This window comes from Gavialis gangeticus, unplaced genomic scaffold, assembly GCF_001723915.1.
Source record: "Gavialis gangeticus isolate Ggan-Ray unplaced genomic scaffold, GavGan_comp1, whole genome shotgun sequence".
Classification (NCBI taxonomy): Eukaryota; Metazoa; Chordata; order Crocodylia; family Gavialidae; genus Gavialis; species Gavialis gangeticus.
Genome location: NW_017729002.1, coordinates 5,835,358 through 5,843,271, shown reverse-complemented (window position 1 = coordinate 5,843,271; position 7,914 = coordinate 5,835,358).

The following is a 7,914-nucleotide window of genomic DNA, read 5'->3' as shown; positions in this document are numbered from 1 at the left end:
AATGTCAAAGAACACAAGAACACCAAAGGAAGATGAAAAGTAATGCCATGCTTTGTATTTTATGGCAATTATTTATTAAGAAATTAGTGTGACAGGTCAGATTATAGCACCTTTATATCACAAAAACGTAAGATAACTGCATGGCTTTATGTTAAATGCAATAAAACATGAAAAAGTGTAAGTAGTTACCAGGTCTGCCAAATGTGTTTTAGGTTACTTGCTTCATGTAGGATAAGCAATGCATTAGAAAACAATGCAAGAAGGCATGTAGAGGAGCCACTTAAAGTAGATTACCTTGATTTTTGTGGGCAAATTGCGCTTCTATATGGGTACAAATCCTAACCTCCAAAATGTTTAACTCATTTAGAAGTGGCAGTAATTTAGGGTATTTCATTGTGCATTTGTAGTCCAATTGCATGTACAAAATATCATCTGCAGAAATGCAGACTGGATTAAAATACACAACCATACATTACTGCAATATCATAGATCAGTTAGTTAGTTTGGGAAAAGTCCCATCTGAAACAAGCTCTTTTTTACAGTACCTATTTTATCAATCAGAGGAGAATTCTTTTATTCAAACAGTAATGTCCCAAGCATGGTAGTACTCAAGGCATTCATACCCCCACACGAAAAAGTCGAGTTACTATTTTTCAGCTGAGTGGAGAAGCAAGTAGGATAGCTTATTTCCAGCAATGGCAGTACTCTGTAATATACTACCTATCCTACATGACACAAATATCCTGATGTAATGTTACGTGTACATGAGTTATTTTAGTATTTCTGCATGGAAGGTGAGTTCAAAACTGGGTTAAGGATATACAGTCCTGAGCTATATTTATACTATTTACAGAAAAAATGTTTGAGAAGCTATTCACACACTGTTTGTGTCAAATTACTTTGTTGTGGTATAATCTGTAACTAGTCTAAGTCATTAGAATGCATCTAACCACAAGAAAATAAAAAAAACCACATGTAGACTTGTGCTGGTTTAGAAATAGTTACTGGTGTAATCCAATGTAACCTGACAATGCATTGCAGTTAAAGCACTGCATTGCATCAGGGATAGGAAAAAACAGGCAAGAAAACAGATCCTGCTAAGAATAGTACATTTAACTCTTCCAGGGCAACTGAAAATACATGGCAAAAGGAAATGTAAATATGCTAGAGCATATCTGATATGGGAGCAATCTCTTTATATAGGCCAGTATCCAAACTGAGCTGCTTGAGGAAAAAAAAAGAGGCAGTATTTCTAGATTGTTAAATGCATGCAGGCACAGCAGGTGTGCATATGAAGTGCCATCAAACATTCTGGAGCATATCCACAACAAGATACATTACAGATGACTTGTCCCTTGTCCCCTGAATCAAGCAAAAGTGTTCATGCTGATTGTCAGAACCTTTTATGAGTACAGACTGCCTTTTCCATCAGGAGGTGCAGGATACTTTGATGTTCTGCTTATATGAAATAGAGTAGAGTTTTCACTTTTCTCCTGCTACACATCTTTTAGTCTGTGGAGGATTTGGGTGCAAACTCATGGTATGTCCCCTAATGTGTGACATGTTCATAAGTCAAGCTACATAGTCCTTTCAAAGGCTACAACTACATCCCATCTCTAAACTGCCTGGTAATGTCTGAAAAGCAAATGAAATATGGAAGCATTCTAGTATCATATTGATGGCATTCTTCCTTCTATTACTTTCAGTTGTGTCATGTTTTAATAGTTTAGGTCCCATCTGGGGGGCTTTACATAAAATCAGATTTATTTTGACAGCTGTAAAAAATCTTACCACAGTTTAGTTTTTCAATTAAGACTGTTTCTACCTTGATTGTGAAGGAAAACTTGAATATATGGTCTAAGTACAACTACTAAAGACATACTGGATCTTCAGTAAATTAACCACCAATTTCTCTTGATTCTTGTTAATGTCATGTTAATATTAAAATCCACCATTATGGGGGCACTCATCCACTCTGAAGCAGTTACTTTCAGTATTTGCAATCTTTTTCATTAGCAAATCATGATTCAGCACCCTCTCCTTCAAAAGTTACAAGATTTGTTTAGAGATTTTTAAAGTAACAAACACTGAGGTTTTAATGTGTCTTATGGTATTTGTGCTCAGAGTTTGAGCTGAAGATTCTCTACAAACCATGGAGGCTACAAACACTTTATATGAAAAGCTGACCTCATGAAGAATGCCTTGCATTTGAAAGCTCATCTAATTATATTCCAACCATGAAGTTGTTGCAATAAAAAGATATCACCCACAAAGATCCTTGCCTCTTGAATTATATGAAAGTTGAGATTTTCATGCAATACAGAACTTCAGAAGCTGGGCTTTAAAAAAAACCAAATGTTGCAGTGGCGATGTGTAGGGGGTGCAGAGGGGTGCATGTGAACCCCCTGAGAGTGCTGATGTACCCCTTGACAGAATATCATTCCCAGGTGGGGAGGGGGGCAGGCGAGACCACTGGTGCCCCCTGTGAGAGCGCTGGCCAGGGAGTGGGGCACCAGGAGAAGCAATCCCTGCAGCCCTCCCCCGTGGCCAATCATGCCCACCCAAAAGTGCCAGCAGCGTGCGGCTGGCACTTCTGGGTTGGCGTGATCAGCCACAGAGGGACCCTCCCTACCATTGGTGCAATTGGCCATGAGGGGTCCCACCCCCTAGTTGTTGACTGGCTGCTGGTGGGGCAAATACCCCCCCTGACTCAGGAGGCACTAATCGCCCATGAAATATTGTGACCCATAGAAACCACAATTTACTTGGGCTTATTTTACTTAAGTCAGGTAAAATATTCTGAGTTCATTTTGTTAGGTAACCATATGACCTCCCTCATCATAATATCCAAACACATAAAAACCTTCAGTACCCCTGCGACAAAAAATATTACTCTTTTCATAGGTGTAGAACTGCAGAACTGCTAAGCGTCAAGGTCAAAAGGAACCTGTGGCAGAACAAGAAGCCCCAAGTCCCTAGTTAATACCCTCACCACTAGACAAATGTTCTCAACCTTATTAGACTCAAGGCACCTTGCTGTAACTTTTGTGAATTGAGTGGTGCCTCATTTTAAAAACTAACTTATAGTGCTTACCTCCTTGCAGAGGGGCCAGGCAGTGGGGCAAGGGAACAGCTAGGCAGGGGCTGAGCCTGAGCCTGCACTTACCTGCTTATCTCCTCACACCTCTAGGCACCCTTCAAAAAGTCTAACAGCACTCCTGGTCAAAAATTACTAAACTACACAATCCATTTGTCCATGTAATCTACATTCCCAGTAGTTTTCCCACTGGAAAAGGCATTTTGTTTCATTTTTATTTTTCCTGTGGTTTATGTTATGAAAGAACTTACCTTTGAAGCCCAGAATTATCTGTGGCCTCCCACTTGATAGGAATCTTACAAGAAGAGCCATGAGAGCGATTGATTTTTTTTCAGTTCACTGACTGAACCAAAGACTAAAAACAATTTGTTTTGGATTGGACAAAAAGTTTTATTTCAGGGTGTTTACTGTAATATGGTAGTTATATTATAGTTTCATAGTTTCTAGGGTCGGAAGAGACCTGAGCAGATCATCTAGTCCGACCCCCAGGAAGAGCACTGGGGTCAAATGACCCCAGTAAGGTGGTCATCCAACCTCCTCTTAATTTTTTTTTTGTTTAAAATAATGAAAATCAGAGTTTCATTTTGGCATTTTTTTCAGTTCCCGCCTCCATAAACATTTGACAAAAGAATTTGCCCAGTTTTAATTACAAAAATAAAATACTGCTAGAAAATCTTGTCTCCACCTCATTCCATGTCTACCCTTAAGACTCCCCTCTCCACACTTTCTCTGTTTCATCACCAAAGAGCCAGATCCTTTACACAGCTAATGATGAACCTGGCTCACTTTTTCTTTCCTTCACAAGTTGAATAGAAAGTGCATTACCAATGAAAGCATTGAAACAAAAAGTAGCAACTCACAAACACACGTTTTGAAACATGGTCACTTGGAGCACTCTGCGTACCCAGAATGAAGGGTGTTTAGAATATAAATACAACCCCATTATATATCCTCCTGTTTTGCCAAATGACATTCTTTTCTATTTTATTAGGTAGAAAGCTACTAGAAAGTGTACCACACTGGGTGCATCTGCATGGGACACTGCATTGCTGTAGCACCAGAGGGCACAAACTGTGACACCAACACTACTGCACAGAAACAATGAGCTACAGCACAGTAGGATCAGAAATAACCTATGCACTGCCAGGACTAGGCAGTAATGGTTGTTACTGAGCCATGAATGACTGGTGCCTCTGAGACTGAGGGGGGACACCATGGCAGCAAGCGGATACCACCTGCAGCCACTGCCGGCAGTGGGGGAGGAGCATTGTGGCATATGGCAAGCAGCGAGTGGGGACTGCCCACAGCTGCCACCAGCCACATTGGCAGTGGGGAGGGGCGGGGTGCAGGCAGCAACCGCCTGCAGAAGCCAGCAGTGGCTTTGGCAGTGCCCAATCTCAAGGGGGGCACATGCCCCCCCCATACTGCCTCCTACACATCGCATATGTACTCAGCAGTCATGTACTATTTGCTAAAGCAAGTACTAAATGACAGCACAATAACAAGTACACAGTCAGGCACATATGTAGACTCACCCACTATCTACCAGAGTAATCATGTAGAATATTTGTTCTCCCCCTTATTTAAGTACTATCTAATCAGACTCTGTTTACATTCAAACACACTTTTTTAAACAAATCACAAAGAATCTTGGACACTCTCGTGAAGACAAAATCTAAGTTTGTCTCAGTTTCTGTCTCAGTTTCTTTCATGAAAATGATTTTGAAAGCATTATTCTGCTCATCCCATGTATAACACTTCGGATGATGCATAATATGAGGTTATTTTCAAATTAACAGTAATCATTAAGAAGCATCTTAATTTAAAATGACTTCAAACAAATTTGAAGAGTTCAATCACTAGGAAGAAATGGGAAGGAAGGAAAATTCATTAACAACAAAGCCAATCATAGTGCCTTTTAAAACAATCTTTCAGAAGAGAAATTGTGTTTTACAAAACTGAATAGGAAAAGCAGAAAGATTTCGGTAGAATGTGAGCTCCTAACCCAGGACCACAACAGAAGAGACATTGTCAAGATTAGAAGAAAGTACCTGCAACAAGTGGTATGCAGTGATATGAAACACTTCAGTAATTATATTATACCTAGAATGGGAAATAGCAATGCTACCTTACATACTGGCAACTGTAAGCAGTGATAACAATCCCAACTGAGAACCTGATGAAGCAGCACAGAATGCCAAATGTTACTGAAAATCTGATCCACAAAAGAAAGTCTTAAACTGCTTTTAAATGCATGATTATGGGAAAGTTTAATCTTGTGATGAAAAGACTTTCACTGTTTATACTGCACTTCACTGTGTATTAAAGGCAATCAGACAGCTTCTCTTTACTAAGTTAATTTCTGCTCTTCAGAAGCTGCAGTAATATTTCTAGGTGTCACTGTTCTGCACAAATTGAAAGTGAAAAACTAAGGAATAAAAATCCCAAAAATGGTTACAAAAGAGAACTATTTGAGTGGGTCAGCACAGCCCCACTCTGAAGAGATCAGTTATTTGTAATCTTGACTCAGTATGCCAGTATTTTGTTTGTAGTGGATTTTCTTCCACTATACTTGGAAAGCCACAGACCCTTTATTAAAAATGTTACATTTGAATCAGCTTCCAGCCTAGATTAAAGAATTTGTCATTTCTAAGCTAAACTTCAGCAATGCTTACATATTTTATGTCCCAGATTGTTTCTGTCACTAAACTCAGACTAATGCAAAACAGATGGGAGGGGGGTAGAAAGAGAAAAGTCAGAGCAGGCATGTGGGTCTGGCCCTGACATTTTCTTTTCACAGGTGTTAATGGCAAAACTGCATTAAGTCAGAACTGAGCATGCCTCCAGGAAATCATCTATGAGCAACATCTCACCGTCACTGAACTGCAGGGGTCCAGACTGTGGCATTTCAGACCAGGTAGGAGAAATGTTGACTAAACTCCTTGCTGGAAAAGAGATAAAAACAGTTCCTATGACAGCAGCCTCCCCCTTATCCTCCCCACCCCCCGAGCCACCACCACTTTTTTTGTTTGTTTACTTTCCATTTTCTCAGTTTTAATCGCTGGAGTATGACCAATTTCCAGGGTAAATGGAACTACAGAAACAAAAACCATCCATACAATAGCTCGTTTGGAACCCCAATTCCTGGCTTCTGACAAGGTCAGTTTTTATATAATCAGATATAATACCCAGAAGATAAGACAGATGGGTAACTGGCCATTTACACTCCATTTCCATGATAAGAATTCTCCTGCTCTATAAATAACTGAGTAGGGACACCTGCTTCTAGGTGATACGATAGAAACTCTTCTGTTCTCTTCCACTTTCATCCTGTTTATTATGGATGAGGATGAAACAGAATAAAACAACAACATTTTCCCATTGCCAGAATGATATGTATTCTGCCATTGCAATCTTAGTGTGATTAGCTAACAGCAGGTGCCATCCATACACCTGACATACTTGAATGAAAATGATTCTCCTCCTCCCGAATTAAATGCTCTCTAGGGATATTCACATTTTATTTCATTTTTAGTTTACAGGTTCTGTTTTTGAAACTACCAATAAAAATCACTATTAAGGTCCTATATTATGTTCTATTTATCTATGCACAAATTTCTTCTGTGATTAAGATTTTTTATTTTGCTGTTGAAAATTTTGTCTGAAGCCAACAAACTTAGCATTGCTGAAAGATCCAGGTCTAAAAACTTTCAACTGTGAAACCCTGGAGAGTTGCTGTAGCCAAATCTTCTTTCCCTTCTCAACAATAAACCAGAAGTGCCATCTTCATAGGTGCATGGATCTCATTCCTTCTAACTATAATTTCATAATTTCTGATGGACACTCTTAAAACACATCTGGATAAGATAGCTCTCCTTACTCAGTGAGTATGTCTACACATACACATTTACTGCACAGTAACCAAAATTACTGCTCAGGATGGGCATGTACATGCCTGTACTGCACAGTAAACATGGCAACTTGTGCCACCTTGAGCGTAAATTTGATACCTACATTATGCAAGGTAGTATGATTAGTTACTGCACAGTAATGCACATGTAGCAATGCGCATGCCTTACTCAGCAGTGACTGTGTGTGGACTGATTTTAGTCCCAAGTCAATCCACACACAGCATTAATGCTCTTTAATGCCTGCATACATAGATACCAGCCTATACCCACTTACTGCACAGTAAATTTAAGCTGGCGTAAATGCATGTGTAGACACGCCTGATATTTACAGCCTATCAGCCTGATCTCTTTGAATGCTTTTACTTCTAATAGCTAATCACATCCCCATCTTCCCTCTCCTTGCTCTCTACTCAAAGGCCACTTGTACATGAGAAGCTACTGTTCAGTTGTTACTGCATAGTTTTTTAGTACTTGTATAAATAAGTACCAAATAAATGCACAGTCACCCAAGTTACTGCAAGTAGCACTGGCGAACACCTGTTTTTGTGATGCTACTGCACAGTAGCCTAATACTACTGTGCAGTAGCATCCCATCATGGTTTTTGCCATGCAGTGCTACTGTGCACTAGTATCGGACTATTAAGCAGTCAGCGTCTTGTGTAGCTGCATCCAAAGTTAGCATTTTTTTCGGTAAAAGAGTCTCAATTTTTACCACTCCCACTGCTAGTAACTGTAGTCTGAGAATCTTTTCACAAGCTGTTCACCAGAAAATGCCAGTTAGTCAAAAAGTTTTCACAGGCATGTCCTAGTTTCAGTAACACTTCCATTGAGGAAGATCTCAGGTCCGGAATAGAAACTGATCAAATCAAGAAATCAGGCTGCCCAAGACTAGCCAATAGCCCAGCC